The sequence below is a fragment of the Cygnus olor genome, chromosome Z (assembly GCF_009769625.2).
Source record: "Cygnus olor isolate bCygOlo1 chromosome Z, bCygOlo1.pri.v2, whole genome shotgun sequence".
Taxonomy (NCBI): domain Eukaryota; kingdom Metazoa; phylum Chordata; class Aves; order Anseriformes; family Anatidae; genus Cygnus; species Cygnus olor.
Genome location: NC_049198.1, coordinates 59,090,784 through 59,109,323, shown reverse-complemented (window position 1 = coordinate 59,109,323; position 18,540 = coordinate 59,090,784). Strand labels below are relative to the sequence as shown.

At 39.8% G+C, this 18,540-nt stretch overlaps 1 long non-coding RNA gene across 14 annotated transcripts in view; it reads left to right on the top strand.

Moving 5' to 3' along the window:
• Positions 1 to 1,567: 1,567 nt before the first annotated feature.
• LOC121061795 overlaps positions 1,568 to 18,540 on the top strand; it is a 39,041-nt gene continuing 22,068 nt past the window's right edge. For 7 of the 14 annotated variants that reach the window (XR_005815269.1, XR_005815268.1, XR_005815270.1 and 4 more), the window contains exons 1-2: positions 1,692 to 1,751; positions 14,665 to 14,890. This is a non-coding gene — a long non-coding RNA (uncharacterized LOC121061795). Of the gene's footprint in view, positions 1,752 to 14,160; positions 14,592 to 14,664; positions 14,891 to 15,980; positions 16,135 to 18,540 lie in introns of those variants that run through there. The other 7 variants (XR_005815279.1, XR_005815276.1, XR_005815282.1 and 4 more) reach the window with 4 other exon arrangements.

Here is an 18,540-nt window from a genome sequence, read left to right as displayed (position 1 = left end):
GATGCTTTTCTTTAGCTTGATTTTTTCAAATGGGTCCCCAAATGCAGGTAACCTGCTGCTCAGAAGGAAATGATACCCGATGTCTCGGAACAGTAAAGCAAACAAAACTCTTCTGTTTGACAAGCACATCCTCAAGTCTCTCTCATTCACAGTTTCCCCATCGTCTTTTCACAGTAGCACTGGGACCAGTTTATCTGGAAAGAATTTTGTCTGATACTTGTAATTGGTTCTGGGTATAAATCTGTTCAGACCAATGCAACAAGCTGCTGTGTCTATGAGCATGCTGCATTTACATTTGAAGAATTTCAGAGCCAGCTATAAGCGTATGCTAAAAAGGAGACCATTTTCATGGGGAAGCAGAATGCTGTTGGCCTTGTTGTCTGTGCTAGGGCCCTGGAGGGGCTAGCTGCCCACTGGTGCCATGAAGGACTGGTGCAGAGGGTCCTGCGGTGACCACCACCGCTGCTTCTTCAAGCTAAGGCAATGCGACAGTGCTTGGTTCTCCCATTCCCATTCCCACCAAATCAGGATCTGTGTCCTGGACAAAGCCCAGCCTTGAGTTCACTGCCTCACAGTGAGATCACAAAATTCAGTTTTACCTACACTGCTGAGAAGTTTTAAGGTGGCTTTGTCTTAATTTATTCCAGAATTTGTGTGTAGGAGTACAGAAGACTTGGGAGAACCTATATGCCCTCCTAAACTAAGCTGAGTTAAAATGATGCATTGTGAAATTAATTATCTTTAGCTGTATTTAGATGACATCATTTTCACCTACAGAAACCCTTGGGGTCTTTGAGTTACAGAGATAAAGCAGGAAAAAATATATTTAGATATTAAATAATAACCCTCGAATAACTTTGTAAGTAAAAATAGTTAAACAGAAAAGGTAAAGGTAATAGGCAAAACAGCTATAAAGATCAGAGCTTGGAACAGTTATCACTGTGCAATAGAATTTTGTTTTTTAAATGAATCCATCTCTTCAGTTTACAAGTTAAAACTGAGATACAGCTTTTCATTTTCTTTCAGAATGAAGTTTTGCTATCTGCATTTGCGGAGCTACTTAGAAAGCACCAGCTAGAGAGAACAGTGGGTGACTCCTTTACTCTGAAGTTCTCTTGACAAAACTAAATTTCAAAGACAGCATATCTTCCTAGACCTTATTCCCTAGAAATCCTGTTCATTCACACAGGCAGTACAAACAGATTTCATATTATTTTTACCATTAAAAATATACAGACAGCAATTCTATTTCAGTTTATGTTTCTTTGTTCCTTCCAGGAGATATTTAGCAAGTACTTCTGGGGCTTAGTCATTCTGGGGCTATGAGAAACTGAGTGAGGCCAGTGAAATGACACCGTAAGTGTTACTTTTTATTCTGATTGGGGGCATTTCTTTAACAGCAAAAATCATGTGAATTTATTTGGCATGAACTGTGTTATGTCAGGATTTTGCTTTGTAATCAAACCATTACAATAATTATGAGCTGGACCTTGTAACATGGCCCTTTTTATTAAAAAATGAGTTGACACATTTCTGTAGTTATAAGTAGAGGCTGGAAAGCAGAGGTACAGAAATTTCAGTATGTCTTGCTATAATGATATCAAAGACAGCAAAAAAAGGGGAACAGTTCTTTTAAAGGACACTCTGTGCATTTTTTATAAAGGGTTGGTCTCTATCTTTGTACTGTCTTCTGTTTTTCAGAGAGATGTCACTTTTTTGCCACAACACTACCAGGACACTGTTATACACAGGTAGGATGTTAAATTCATTCACTTGCTGCTTTATGTACTGTTCATCGGTGCCTTACTTTAAAATATTCATGCATCATTCAGCGATGTGCTAGTGTGATTTTCAGAAATGAAAACTGCAATGTATTCACATGTGATTCACTTCAGAACCATGTTGCCTTTTCAGGTTATCAGGTACTTAATAAATGAAAAGAATATTCTATTCTCTTATTGAGCCAGATGTTGCTATAGCTCTATGGCTTCATGAATAAGCATTCAGGATTTCACTAAAAAGGTTCTAATTATTCCATCTGCATTTACACTTATATAACCTTCATTTGTAATTAAAATCTATTTTTGTCCTAATTGTGGACTTGATTTTCTTAACTGGTGATATCAATGCAAATGCCATTTTATGCACTCATAGCCACATATTGTTAGAAGTGTGCATGCATACATGACTGAGCACTCACAACCACAAATCAGCAGAAGTGTTGAATTCAGTATGGCATTTTATGTTTTTGTAACTTCAAGAAAACCTTATGCAGATCTCTCTGTGAATTTGTTTTCTATATCCTGATAGTGTATTTGCAATTGCAGATTTCCAAGTTAATCTGATATCATATTAGGGTGACTTTGATATGAATTCAGCAAAAAGCAATTCACAGTGGGAAAAAGGTATACCTCATACATTTCCTGTGTCCCTTCAAAAAGTAGAACCTAATTTTAAAAACAACTGTTCAGACTATAAATTAACCAGCTAACTAGTCTCATCCAGGTGTTTAATCATGCAGTTAATCCATCGCTTGACAAGATTATGTTTAGAATCTAACACATGAACATATCATATGTCACTTAACCAGTACATTTACATTTCCTTGGTGACAGTGTTGAATAAAAAATATGTAATGTCTTTAAGTACCTTGATGGACTGTGTCAAGTGTCTGGTGAGAGGGCTAGCAATTCAGGTATTATAGATCTAGGAGAAAAAGTTATTCTGGAAGAGCATACGCTCGTGAAAACTTCCTGCTGTCATGCACAGCTGCACAGTCATGGCTGATTCTTAAATTTGCCCTTTGGTCCATGGCATAGTTTGACACGCATTTGCTCTTTTTACATTTGTATGATTGTTTGTATAGAGGCATCTGGTTTACAAAAAGTATTTTTCAAAATTCTTCTGATTATTTTATAATTAGTACTGTTTGGTTAGACTGTATGTCAGTACAGGCATTATTCAGAATGATGAAGTAGCCAGAAAGTAGCAGATTTTCTGAAACAGCCTTTCTAGGACAGCATATGGGCACAGAAGAAAAAGAAACTCTCATCTATTTTCCCCTTATAATCTATATAATGCCACTATTTCTTTAGCTTCCTTCAAACTCAGTATTTTTGCATCATCCCCTGCAGAAGATATGCAGCTGTGCCACCCTGCTTTTGGTCACATTGCACGTAGTAGGCAAAGGCACTGACGTTACAGAAGGAGAGGACTGGCCTTCTGTCAAATGCCACTTCAGAAGCCAACGTGCCATTTGTAGGTGTGCCATTACACTTACACTAGGCGATCTTTATTATTGGTACAAATTTGGATGTTGCTGCAGGGTAAGTGGGGTTTTCTAAAATATGGGAGAGGGCAAATATCACAGTAGCAACAGTGTTATGTGAAGTAAATGAGAACTCTGCCTCTATAAAGAGATAAATGGAATATCTCTGCCCCATCTTGGTACCTTCCATATGGGTGAATCTGGCTTTGTGATCAACAGACATCTTCAGGACATTGGACTGGTCTCTACTGTTGTTCGTGTATTTCTTGTGACTGGGAGAAGACAAGAACATCCTTTGGTGCACCTCATGGTCCAAAGGAGCTGAGGAAGCCCATTCTCTTGAGCAAGTTTTCATCCCTGCCATGTTACTAGTGCTGACTACTGACATCACAGCTGTCTGCCTGGTAGAGACATCCACCACTGCTAGCACTAGCAGTTGACTTTCCAACAAAGTGATGAGTTACGGTCATGTACTTATTTGGGTTGTCCAGCTTTGGAAAGCAATTACAAACTGTGTCTGGGGGATTGTTTCCTCTCTCACTTGCACATCCTGGTAATGAAGGGCTAGCGTGAGCTTTTCATATGCAAGTCTGCAAGCTGTTTTTCAAAGATTCAGAGAGTATGGTCTCCTCCCCACTCTACTTCCAAAAAACAAGTTACATTGGTTATGTCATTTTATCAGGGGAGTCATCCTGAAATAAGGATGTGGCTGTCCTGTGCATCTGGGGACCAGCTCTGTTAGGTGTACTAGGGCAAGTGGCTGCCTTGCAATGCTGGCAGCCCCTGTGTCTGAGCGGGCAGCAGGTAGCCAGGTCATGTGTGGGAGCCCAGATAAGATCCCCTCTGCAGTATAGTCATGTTTGGCCAAAACTGACAGGCTGCCCTTTTACAGAAAAGGTTGACTGATGTAATCAATGACTAATGCATCTGGCTTTGGATTCCAAACTGAGATGACTTGGGTGACAACTATAAAACAGTAAGTCCATTACAGTTCCTGTGTCAGGAATTCAAATGAAAGAAACACTTACCCACAAAGTTTTCTTGACTGATATTGATCATTGGGGGCACCTTGAGGTCATTGATGAGACTAACAGTTTTCCACTTGTTTCAAAACAACCATGCTTTGCTCAGGCTGCAGGAAAGCCCATGGGTTGTTAGCATAAAATAACTCCAAGCTGATAAAGGTATCAGCCCACGGCTCTGGTAAGGAGTGGTTGAATGTGACAGTATTATGACTGTTGTGCTGGAAGACAGATAAGGGATTAATCCAGAAAGTTTTGCTACTTGTAGAAGCTGTAGTGTGAGCATCTTTTCCAAGCTGTATTGCTGAAACATTTGCTTCTGTTGCAATGCTGTGTGCTGGCCTGTGCTTGTTGTTCCCTCTTTGCACCATTTCTTTTCCATACTTATGGAGGCTTCTAGAGAAAACAAAAGTAAACCGTGGTAGTCTAATCCATAAATGGAACAAGTATGTTTGAACACTTTCCCATCTACTCTAGCATATTACTGTATTACTACAGATGTACACATAAAAATAATTATTCAAATGTTAAGTTTTGAACTGAACACCAGAATAATTGTGCACAAAACTTCTTGTGATAACTTTAGAGGTTTCAAGAAACCAGTGTTTAGTTTCTTATTCTTATTTTATTTTTTTATTTTTTTTAGAAATCTGCTTGCTTTGATACTCTGATACACTGTGTCCTTGGTCCTCACAATTCTTTGTTGTTGTTTTTCAAGCTGAAAATACTGCAATACTGAAGAAAAATACTATTGAAAACTACTGAAAGTTTACAACATTGCATTTGGAAAAAGTGCTACTGGGAAAATGAAAAAAAAAGGAAAGTAACAAGACCAAAACTAAGTATTAATTTTCTGAAAGATTTTTGTCCTGAGGCTGCTGTGCTGGTTCCATAGCCAGAAATAAAATACACTGTCCATAAATCAAAAGTAGAATTTGAAATTTTTGGAAACACATGGAATCTTTCAGCTTCTCCTTCAAAGTGTGTTCTACTTCTCAAGTAATTAAAATGTTTCAGAGGGGAAAATAAACAGAGTTAAGAATAGAGTGAAAATCTCAGTGGGAAAAAAAGGATCATTTTATCACTCTTTCTTCAACAGTGCTTTGTAGTCCTTTCATCAAGTTCTTTGAAATTTCAGCCAACATTCTGATTTTATTTTTAGACTGGACTTACAAAAGCTGCATAGTCTAAGGGAAATATAAATATGTAGCAAATTAGATTCAGTCTCCCATTCTTTCCCTGTTGCTCTGAGGGGGTATGAACTCACTTGGTCTCACGATCTTCTCTTCTGTGAATGCTTCCCCACATCCACTTCTCTGGTGGCAGCAAACAGTGCAGTGCCAGGGGTAAGGTGTATGCTAGAGAATCTCTTGAGGTGCCTCCTCCGTAGTGCTATTTTTCTGGACTGAGTGACTCTTTTGGTTTTGTGTGACTCCAAGGATGGTGGTGGCCAGGAGCAAGTGGGCTTGTTACTCATCCCATTTCAGGCAGGCCATAGGTGATGAAGAGTCCCCTTGCCCTAGCCGATGCTGCAGATGAATCACAGCACCACCCCAGGCCGCTCGTGCACAGTCCCCTGCTACATCTTGGATGAGTCTCACTTCTGGCAAAACCAATGGTTTGGCTAAATCACAAGATACAGATGATGGCTTGTGGGACAGAATCTTCCTGGCAATTTCTTCCATCCAAGTGGGTCAGGAATTCAAATTGCAGCAGTATTTGCAGAAAAAGGGAAAAAAAAGTCATGACTGTCTTAGCAACTGTCCATTAGCCACTACTGCTTTATTTATTTCCAGAACATGCTTTAGAGTTTGAACTACTTGTCAAGCCATGTTGCCTGGTTTTGTTTAATCTCTTGCTTTTTTCTTTCTCAGTGTAAATGCTATGCATTGCACCTCAATTACTATATTTTCCTGGGAGAGGCTTGGGCTACTTCTGCTGTCAGAAACATATCCATTCACTTTTCATGGCTTCTTATACTATGAACCTTCACAGCTGTATCTTCTTCATCCAGTTCTATCTTATCTCTTGAATTTAGGTCTTACTAAAGGGTGCTAACAACAGGCTGGTATAATTAGATTGCAGACTACTAGAGGACATCAGACATGCATGCATTTTTACTGTGTTGCCTGCTGCATCAAACCAGCAAAAACAAGCCTCAGGATAACAAAGCAATTAACCGATTATGACAAGGCAGCTACTTTACATTACTTCTGGCTTAGGAACATTCACTCATATTAGACATACCTCTGGATGAGGTTTTTCTGTTCAAATAACATATACAAAGCCCAAGAGGGTTCCATAGTACTGAGAGGCTGGTATTTTGCTCTGTAGGAAGGATGAGGGTCTGTGGCCTCTCTGCACCAGTTGCTCATGATATTTGAAACACTGGAGTTGGATGAAGGTAGTTCAGTGGCTCCTCTGTTTGGATAAAGGTAGTTCAGTGGCTCCTCTCTTGGCTCTCACTTACTGTGTTCCTGCATGCATTGTCTTGGGACAAAGTGCTCACGGCAGCACACTGGATGTCCAGTATATGTCACTTTGGTTTTCCTTCTCCAGTATTTAGATAGGTGTTAGGAAGCTTGGCAAAAATATGTATATTTATTTATTTATTTTCCAAGTGGAAACTTCAGTTCATCTTAAAACATATACATTGATATAATCATTGCAAGCAGCTTCTGATTTATATCTTCGGTACATCTTCTACAGCTGCTCTTCCAACCCCTACACACCAGCAGGTATTAGTGTGTGTCTGTTAATGTGCTCTCCTATTAGTGTGCCTCTAAATACCCTGCAAATTTGATTAGCAGGTGTGAGAATACTCATCTTCCTGCCAGGTTCTTTGGTTTTTGACAGGGTCTACTCAAAGTTCAGGATATACCCTGATTGGTCTAACACCTGGAGATAATTCACTGTGGAAGTCTGCTCAGTTTGCCCATCATAGTGCTGATTCTTGTATTGGTGGAGAATGTGTGAGTAGCAGTGATGTAGCAAATGGAGGTCCAGGCTGACAATTATCAATGACGTGGAAACAAAGACCAAGCAGTAAGCAAAGACAGAATGGATGAGTGCAGAGCATGTTTATTTAGGAAGCTCTGAGTTTGTCTGGGAGGATTAACACTGCCTAGCAGTGGTCTTACTTCCTCAGAGACTTACGTCTGCTGTTGTTGTTGTGCTCAGGAAATGACAATACCCATAGCTTCCTTCTCTCCACTACGTCGAGGGGGGATTGCAACAGGGATTGGATTCATGTGGTAGTGATCCATGGGGAACAGCTCCTAGGAAGAGTGGGCAGCAAGTCTCCATGGAATAGAACAGAAGATGGGTAGAAAATGCAGCCTCCTATTCTCTCAAACCTCTACCTTCTGCTGCACAGCTACTTATGTATCTGTATATCCATTAAGCACAGAAGGGGAAAAACTAACATCCAATGAGGCATATTCTACTGGCAGTAAAGGCAGATGTGTGCACATGTCTGGTTCTGAGCCCGTCATCCATCATAGGTGATCACCAGTCAAGATTACGTCTTTACTATGTCTTGCCAAGCTGGAAACATAAAAAATGCTCGGCCATATGTGTGTATATTTGTTAGCAATCTACGTGTGGTTCTAGCATGGTTTAGAATAAAGGTACCTGAGGCCACGCATGTCATATTGTGGTATATATGTTTCCTTTAACTGCCTTGTATCTTCAAAGTAAACATTGTCCCATGACACCTATCACCCCAAAGCACCCCAAGATCCTTACGCTGTTATGCTGCAAGATCAATTTTTTTTTTGACAAATCAGCAGAAAAACATTGAGCTGTGCCTGTTCAGCTTCACTGCTCAGTGCGTTGCGGAGGCAGAGCCAAGGTTTTACCCTGTCCTTATACAACTACTTTTGTGGTGAAAACAAGTGATAAGAATATGGCACACATTTCTGTGTGGGTCACCTAATCCCGCCTGTGCTTATTCAGGGCTTTAAATGTAATTCTTGTTTTTGATGGCATAGTCAGGTTATATCTAATTACTTAATTACACATATCAGCTGACTGGTACTTAGGTGCATATGATTAGTGAGGCAATAACAGTGCTAATGGACTAGGCTGCAGTAAAATATTAATTTGACTGGGAAGACCTGAAGTGAGAAGGCTGTGACATGACCTTACAGAGCCATGGAATGGTAAAATGACAGTTTTACTGATGGGAACTATAAGAGCAGTGCTACAGTAATTCCTTTCCATTATGAGCCATAAACCAGTTTAGAAATGGATAAACATAGTTCAGTTCATTGAAACTGCTTAGGCTTGAATGTCCAGCATTTTCAGAGCTTCACATTGCAGAACCTCAAAGTAGAGGATGTATTTCAAGCAGCAGTAGACTGGAATTTCCTTTGTACATGTAAGATTATTTTTTTTGGAGCACAGTTTCGGTGTTTCTACTGTCAATAGTATATTCATCGGCCTTGCTGTGGACTAAATCAATTTGAGTCTAAAATAAATAGTGCTCCTCATATTCTTTGAAACAAGCTGGGCTAGTGACTACTAGAGTGAGCAAAGAAAGTAATTTTATTCTGTGCAATAATTCACTGACAAAATGTTCCATGCTGGCAGGGAAAGATCAATGCTCAGAATGGTTGGTCAAAAAAAATCATCATTCTTTTTCAGAAATTGACTTTTCACAAAAAGTTAAGCCAAAAAAATCTACTGTTTGCAAAATATTTCTGTTGAAATATTTGTGTTTTAAAGCTCAAATGCCAAAAACCAGAGCCAGTTTTCAACATAAACACACAAAACTAAGAAAAAATTTGTATTTCCTATGGTATAATTGAAGTAAAAAACTCCAGAAAATGATGACAAAATTAAAATTTATGCATGAGCTATTTTCTCAGCCACTTCACCCCCATCATCTGATGGATACTATTGACTAGCTCTGCTCTAGAGGAGCTATTTGGGCAAAGAGAAGGGGGGAAGAAAAGAAGAAGGAATAATTATTTTCCTTCCAGATGCATAGTAGCGATGTATTGTAATTTGTAAGCCTTATTTTGTATTCTTTTAACGTAAAACTTCAGCTCCTATTTTCTCTGGCTGCAGAGAAAATGCAAAATAGACCTCGGGCACCAGGGACCCAGACCAAAGATATTCCTAGGTCACACACTTGCCTTCAGTGGGACACTAAAGCCTTTCTGTGGGAGATGTATGTCTTCTTCACAAAATGTAAATATATGAGAATTGTAAATGCTGGGTTTTGGAATGACAAAGGTAAAGAAGATTTAATAATTTCAGGAACTTTACGTGGATTCCTCCTCTTTTAGATATCACACTCTGGGAAAGTATACCATGCATGCAGCTGTACAATCTGCCAAGAGTTGATTACCTTTCCTTGAGTCCTAAGAGTGTCTCTAAATATGAATTTCATATTTATATTTATATATATATATATACATTTTTTTTTCTTTTTTCACCCTCGGTAAAGTAAATCCCAATCAAAGATGTGCAGAGCTTTCTGCTTCCCAGCCTGTTACATGACCGAGAAATTTAGACCTTGTGCAGATGGTACCTCCATCAGTCAGAAAACACGATGTTGTGCCCCGGTTGGAGGAGCCGATGTGTGAGCTGACCGGTGTCGAAGCACTGTATATTTTAGCTGCACCATTACACACCAATGAAGGGACCTCTGAGCTTGGAATATGGTTCAGACAAGTGGTAACTGACTAACCAGGAAATGCCTGTTTGGCAAGGTGAAGAACGGAATATCAATTTCCCCCAGAAGCTCTTCAATTACACCCTTGTGGACACCTTGTTTTAATGCTGCCTAGTCTACTCATTGGAGTTTCTTTCCGCTCTCTTTGAAAAGCCAAAATGAAGGAAGACTTGCTTTTTTTATTATTATTATTATTTTTTCAGCAACAGTTACAGCATGAGAGCTACTGAGGCTTAAAGATGCCTCAATATCAAGATAGTAAACAGCTAAGAAACCAACTTGTGCAGTAACCATTGACTGAAGTACACAAGCAAAAGTGTTTATTGTACATAGCATAGATAGTCATCTCACAACCATTATGCTTGGCTTATTCCTAGCCACTACAGCACACTCATCTTCAACATTGAGAGATTCACCATAGCAACAGAGAAGTTCCACCAGGATGTGCTATGACAGTAGCCTCTCCTGACTACTTCTGTTCTTTATGGCTGATGTTCCCCCTACTTGATTTCCAAGATGAGCAGGTTTTTTACAATGAAACACGGGATTCAGGTTAGTGTGGAGAAGGACAAGAAATAATAATGCAAGGGCTAAATTCAGAGAAGTTACTGTTTCTCTGTTTAAAGAAGACTAATTTTCTTCATAAAGGACATTACAACAGCAATAGAGTTATCCACAGCAGTACTTTCTTGATCACCAAGCACAGTCTCTGTGCTGTCAGAGAGCAGGGCTGGAACATGTGGCATTAACTTTGTTTCAGGGTTAGCTGTTTGCAAATGGGACATTGGACGAGAGAACTATGGGCAATTTAGGAATGGGGGAAGAAAATGGGTATGGACGATTGTTGGATGAAAAGCTCAACATGAGCCAGTAGTGTGCGCTTGCAGCCCCAAATGCCAACTGCATCCTGGGCTGCATCAACAGAGTGGGCAGCAGGTGGAGGGAGGTGATTTTCCCCCTCTGCTCTGCCCTTGTGAGGCCCCACCTGGAGTGTTGCATCCAGGTGTGGGGCCCCCAGCGCAAGAAGGATGTGGGGCTGTTAGAGCGAGTCCAGAGTCAGTCCATGAGGATGATCAGAGGGCTGGAGCACCTCTCCTACGAAGAGAGGCTGAGGGAGCTGGTAATATTCAGCCTGGAAAAGAGAAGACTCCAGGAAGACCTCACTGAGACCTTTCAGTACTTAAAAGTGTCTTATAAAAAGATAGAGAAGGACTCTTTACTTGGGTAGATAATGATAAGACAAGAGGGAATGGTCTTAAACTAAAAGAGGATAGATTTAGACTAGAAATTAGGAGGAAATTCTTCACTGTAAGGGTGGTGAGGCACTGGCACAAGTTGCCCAGAGAAGTGGTGGATGCCCCATCCCTGGAGGTGTTCAAGGCCAGGCTGGATGGGGCCTTGGCCAGCCTGACCACAAGGGTGGCATCCTTGCCTATGGCAGGGGGGTTTGAGGTCCCTTCCAACCCGAGCCATTCTATGATTCTATGGAGAGGTCAGAAGAATGAAAAAACATGTGTTAGGTCTTGTCCCTGAGCTGCACCAGTGCAGCTGAAGATGCTTCTCCAAAGGAACTTTACAACAAAGTTCTATTGATGTTTAAGTATCTTTCTGCATAAGTAGTAGCCAGGAAGCACTTCAGAAGATATACAGTTTTTTGCTTATAAAGTGGTGATCAGATGTTTGAGATTAGATTTTTGATACTTCTGATAATTTATCTCAAAGCATTTGCCTTGGAGCCAGGGCTTTGAGTGAAAAGCATGGCACAAACAAATTAAGTGTTAGACAATGCAATGAGCTGGGAGCCTACACCCTATTTTTTAAAATGTCTGTTTAGGGATCTACATTTGGTAATCTACATTTAGACTGAAGTACTTCTGAAGATTTTACCCTAGATCTTCTAGACCCATAACTTGTTAATTTGATGGAAACCTACTTATGTACTTAGATAGACAAAATTAATCTATATTTAATTACTGGATTCAACCCCCCCTCCCCCCCCCCCCCCTCCCAGTTCTTTCTTGGGGGGGAGGAAGGGGAAGAACTGTGTAGTACAGTTGACTTAGTACAAAAGCAGCCTTGGTTTGTGAAACACCAGATTTTTCAGTAGTATGAATCAGATTTAATTTCAGGAGATAAATTAAGTCAAGGTAGTCACTGTCAGATGTTTTGATAAGATTTTCCATTGTGAGTGACTGGAAACAATTAAAGCCAATTGCTTTATTTTGATGGATATCCATTGTTAAGTCTCACATAAATCTGAACTGTTACTTGTTGAGGATTATTCTTTCATTCTACTTGATTAGGCATGAACATAGTAAGAGCAAAATACATTTTTTGGGCAGTTCTAGATTCTAACTACGACTGGTTGCCACTGATGAGCAGATTTCAAGTAGCACAGTTCTGCATGGCTTGATGTTACCATGAGAACATTAGAAAAGGTACTGTTAGAATAGAGGCATTTCTTTCAAAGAGACAATATTGAACTTCTTGTGTGCATATAAATACATCCACTTTTTAATATCAGGTATAAATTTATGAACATATATATATATATATACACATATATATTTATAGCTGCAGGTGCCATGGTAATTTGTCCTTTTATTCCTGTTTTGTGCAGCTTCAAGCCATAATAAGTTTTGTGAGATGTTGGAATAGGACATTTTTCTGGATTTCTCTGGAAACAATGGAAGACTTCCACTAAGATTCATGACAGTGCTTCAAATGTGTCCTTGACTGGATGGCTCTGCCTGATTGATATACGGGGATCCTCCTCAGGTTACCATATCTCTGAAAGATGTTCTGACAGAAAATACAGACAAGATTTCTAACACATGTTTTAAGCTGAGCCTGTTATGAAATTCTGTTCTTCTAGAGGATATGGTACTAAAGAGAACAAAACAAAGCAAAAAAAAAAAAAAAGAACAGAAAACAACAACAACAAAAAGGCAAAAAAGGAAAACAAAAAAAAATGTTTTTCACATTTATTAGAAACTTGAGAAATTGGATCTAGAGCAGTTCCACATAGCGATGACAAATACCCACTTCTTCTAATGTGTCTAAGTCAGGATAGCTGTCTATCTTGACTTTCGGTATACTTGGTTAAGTCATATGCACTTCACCAGAGAGATTTGCTTATATTCTTCACTGTCTGTGTACCAGTATCTGACCTCCTGATTGAAAAAGAAAAAAAAAAAAAAAGGTAAAACATATACTGTGTAAAAAGAAACCATGGTAACATTCATTCTAGAAACTCATGCTGAAATGATTGCGTTATGTTTCTCAGTTCTTAATTTGATCTCATTCAAAATATGGATGTCATTGATACTGCATGAAAATGATAACAAATGTGTTCAGTTTGGCTGGAATACATAGCTTGGTTTTGGAATAGGCTGTTACAGGGAAGTGTTGGTAGTGTACTCGGTGTTCTCCTTTAAATAACTGGACATTACTTCAGCTTTTTTTTTAAGTCTTTTGTCGATCTCTAGATTATTAACCCTGCTTCACAGCCATGAGCTGCATCAGAAGAACCCTCCACCCTGTATTTCATGTTGTTGCTGAAGTGGTTCATGTCCAAAGAATTGAAACTGGGAGACTCTGGAGTCAAGTGAGGAAAGCTGGTAGTGATTCATGGAGCTCACAAAATTCAGATTTCCCCAGCTTGCAGAGGGACTCCACTGGACTCAGATCCACTAGATGAGTCAAAGAGAGCAGAATCCAAAGTGCTATTTCTTAGAAAAATTTGTTGTTTATGAAAAAAAAAAAAGTGTATCTTAAGCTCCAGAGGCTGCTTGAGCAATGCAAATTGCATGAGATGAACAGATTTCTCTCTTTTGTCTGCCTGCACTATTCTCAATGGAATATCTAGACAGTGGATGTAAGCCTGAGAGTAATATTAAATATGTTCACCCATTGTGTGAATAAGTTGGTCACTGACATAAAAGACTTTCCTCTGACTTTTTCTGTCATTCTATCAGGATCTGCTCAAGAATAGCTGACTGGACAGTTGCCAAGACTGTACTTGAAATGGCACTTTCATTGTATCAGGATAAGTCTCACTCCCATCTAGTAGATGAAAGTATTCCACAGTGAAGATCTTTGTGAATGTTTCTGGTTCTTTAGCTTTTTATTCTGCATCTGTATAGCTCAAGGTGCAGTAGGATTATAGTAACCAAACAGAGCAGAGCATGAATCACAGCAGCAAGGCTCTGGTCCAAGAGGAAATGACACAGTTTTTTTGGCTTAAAGATGGAAGGAGGCATTTCTTACCACTGTTGCTATCGATGTGTTCATTTGCAGTAGTTAGCCTAATAAATGCATTCTCCCTATTGGCACATAAACTAGATAAAGGGCAAGTTCATTTTCCTGGAGAGCTCCCTGACACTTCCAGTCTTCTTGCCAGCAGCACCAGTCCTGGCCTGTTTGAGGAGAGCTTGAGGCAGCTGCTCAGTACTTACCTGCAGTCAGTATAGCACTGAGGTGATGATTCTGAATGGGTCTGCTGTGAAGACGTTGTTAGTATTACTGATGTTTTTGTCTAATGCTGAGTTCCTGGTATAGAACACCATGTTACCAAGTGCCCAGTGGGTGATGCTTTGATGTGACTTGTGGGAGCAAGGTAAGTACTTCTGTCTGAGTAAACATGTGTCAGAAATAATTTATGGGTTTTCGTTTTTGTTTTTGTTTTTCAGTACAACAGAGATTTCACTCTTTTCCTCATTGAAAATGTGAAATTGCTAAATCATATACTGAGTACCCTCTTGCTGCCCCCCCCCCCCCAGAGATTGTTAGGTATGGAGAGTTCTGGGAACCGAGCTAAAAGGATGGAAGGAAAAACGATGTGCTGTAATTTCACCCAGGATAGCAGTTAAAAGCATGCTTGCTGTTATTTTAAGGATTTAAAGAACCTGATTCCTCGTAAGTGAAATCATAATCTGTTATAATGTGTCATAGCAAGATGGGCTTTTGTCTTGTAATTGTTACCTGCTGTAAATATTTCAGTGCAAACATCCTGACTAGCATAGAAACACTGCCAACTTTAGGCAGAAATAAGAGTTTTTCTTGTCCTTGGGAAAAAGACAGTATTAGCGTAATCCACTATCATAAACTTTGGTTGTCGCTGCGTTTCAAGAGCCTCTTCAAGCAAACTCAAGCCAGTGAAGAACTCTACGAGGAAAAGAGATAATTAATACTACAGCTGCTCTCTGATTTGATGTACTTGTTTCCATTTACTTCCCTCATAGTATGATTCCTGGATGATATATCACAGGGAAAAAAAAAAAAAGTTAAGGAAGAAGTTTTGAGTGACTTTGCCTTTTATCACTGTTGTATCACAGACAGACACAAAGAGAGGCAATGCTTGAGAGCTGTAAGACACAGATGGGAAGGAAGTGCTGTTTAAATTGCTTTTCTTCTGGCAATTCAAACCAGCAGAGTCAATACAAGCCATTTGTAGAATAGTTTCTGGACCATCTCATAGCTCTTTCATTTGTTGACACTTCTCAGTACCATGATGCTGTGGTGGAGAATCACAATTTTTCTCTGCAGGAAAGAGCTTTCAGCATTCATTGAGTTCAAAGTGCACAAACTTAAGCAAACAAAAGTACTGGCCATTTGGTATTTGTGGAATTATTTGATATCAAGTTTCTAACAAACTTGACAAAACAGAAAGTCATTCTTCAGAGCTGTCTGCCTGCCACTTTGACCCTGTCCATCAAGGTGTGGGTAAAGCACAGCACTTCCTCTACTGTAGGGATGCTTGCTGCCCCAAGGAGCTGTAGGCAGCCTCACCTTCCTGGTCCTGTTTTGTGGGCAACAGCTAAGAGCTGCAAATCAGTGCAAAGAAAGTCATCCAGGAATTAAAAATGTTCCGAATAGCTGAACATCCCATTCAGTGAACTAATGGGCAGCTACTGTCAGGGTGCATCAGGGATGGTCTGGTCCTATCTCCATGTAAGGACAAAAATTCCAGTGGTTTTGATGGAAAGCTAAGAAAGTCGATTTAACTAAACAAAAGACAAAAGATTCTGTCATGACTGAGGAACAAGAGGGGGAAGGGAGAGGATATTCATTGGGTTACTCATGAGTTGCTTGTGCAATAGTGTTATTTTGCTGCTGAAAGGAAGAGATGGAAAAGAGAGAAAAAAAGGAACAATGCAGAGGTAAGGAAAGACTCAGTAGGTGAGAGAAGGAAAGGATCTAAACCCTAAGCTAGCCAGAGACTTTACTGATTAAACGTAAATGAAGACTGAAAAAAATGATAACAAAGGGAAAAGGTAGCTTTTGAAAAGTGAGTAACAGCAGCAAATGCATATGAACTCCAGCAAACCCTAAAAAGGAAACTGAAAGCATGCCATGGGGAATGATTAGGGGCTGTGGTTTTCTACTGATAGCTGTAAGAGTTTACATTCAAGAACAACATTTACTTTTTCATTATGCAAAATTTGCCAAGTCTAAGTCTTAACTATCAAGCATTATGTAGAGCAAAAGCTCTCAGAACCCTGTTTTATGCAGTATGTTCCCTAACTAAGAGCTTTTTGTGTCCTTATGTAAAAACTCCAGTTGCTTTTCTTTATATTTAAGTTGAGCAGGGTTAAAAAAACTGCCACACTGTAAGTTTCACCTCTGTTTTCCAAAGACTGATGACAGGAACAGAAGACTATTAATTTGCTACCGCTCTTTGTTGATACTACTTCTTTGTATGTCCTTTTGTGAAATACCTGTGGTTTTACGTTGCTCTTGGAAACAGCATCAGGAGCAGCACTCACCTGCAGCCCCTGAGGGAGAGCTATGCAGAACCTGGGTGTGTTTGTGCATGCCCGAGTACAATCCCCATCAACTCAAACTGTCCTTTAAAATGGATATCCTTTAAAAAGGGTCTTGGGAGGTAAGCAAGATGAGAACCTTGGATGTAAGTTCTGGATCAGCAAGGGAGTGCCTTCAGGATCCAGTACTCATAGTTTCTGCATCAGCCAGGACTCCTGTGAGCATATCCCTCAAAAAGTATAGATATGCACCAGCAGTTCTTCATGGAGAATTTATTTTCACAGCAATTCCATTTTTGTCTGCTTTCTGAGCCTGGTAGTGTATATCAGATTGGCTTCCAAATGGTGACCATATATCAGCAACACTTGATCACTACCGACCTGGATGAGAATGAAACCTGTTCTAGGGTAAATTATCCACTGCAGTTTCATAGAATCACAGAATCATTGAATGGTTTGGGTTGAAAGGGACCTTAAAGACCATCCAGTTCCAGCACTCCTGCCATGAGCAGGGACAACTCCCACCAGACTGGGTTGCTCAAAGCCCCATCCAGCCTGGCCTTGAACACCTTCAGGGATGGGGCATCCACAGCTTCTCTGGGCAACCTGTGCCAGTACCTCACCTCCCTCAGAATAAAGATTGTCTTCCTTATATTCAATCTAAACCTACCCTCTTTTAGTTTAAAGCCTTAAACTCTTTGTCCTTTCTTTTCACTCCCTGACAAAGAGTCCCTCCTCAGCTTTCCTGTAGGCCCCCCTTAGGTATTGGAAGGCTGCTATGAGGCCTCTCTGGAGCCTTCTCTTCTCTAGGCTGAACAACTCCAACTCCTTCAGGCTCTCTTCGTAGGAGAGGTGCTCTAGCCCTCTGATCATCCTTGTGGCCCTCCTCTGGACTCATTCTAATACTTTCATGTCCTTCTTGTGCTGGGGGCCCCAGAGCTGTATGCAGTGCTCCAGGTGGGGTCTCACAAGAACATTTTGTGACTTAAAGAATACATACAAAAGAGTTACTACACTTTTTAGTTCACATTCAGGAGGTGATATTTCCCATTCCTAGTACACCAATTAAAAAAAAAAAAAAAAGGAATTGTAAGTTGTTTCAGAGTTCTACAGCAAAACTCACTGACTTATTTTCAAGTTTCCATTCCTTCCCAAATACCCAGGATAGGCCCACAGATGCAACAGTCTGTCTAAGCAAGCTTAGCAGCATAATGGTGAAATAAATTCCTGACAAAGCTCCAGCATTTTCTGAAAAGCTGCAGTCAAAGTCAATTGCTTTTGTGTTCTAAAAAGAAGGAAAAAGAAATCAAGCCCAACTTCCTTGTTTGTGGGTGATATTTTTAATCTATTCTCACCTTTTTATTGCCCTCACTACTATCATTGTCAATAGAGTAAAATTTATCTTGGCTGTTAAACTGCACTCTCCAACCTAAATGTGTATTTGCATTTCATACTGCTTCAGAGCTTTATACCTTCATATTGCTGCCCACATTCTAATTTTGTTAATCCTTATACTATTACTGTGAAATAGGTAGCCCCTTGAATTCTTAAACCTTGTGCTATTGACATTTAAAATGGCTTTGTAATTGTTTTCAAATGCTTAGAAAGAAAGGAATAATGACAGAAAGATTGCTTGCTTGCACTTGACCAACATGTCTTAACTAATGTGATAAGACTTTCCCGTAGCAAATTTAACAGTTGAATAATAACATCTTGAAAGTGTGGGTTCAATGGAGAAGCTGACACGCCATGAACCGCTTAGTATGGCTGAAACTGTCTGTAATTTTATATATTTTCCCAGCA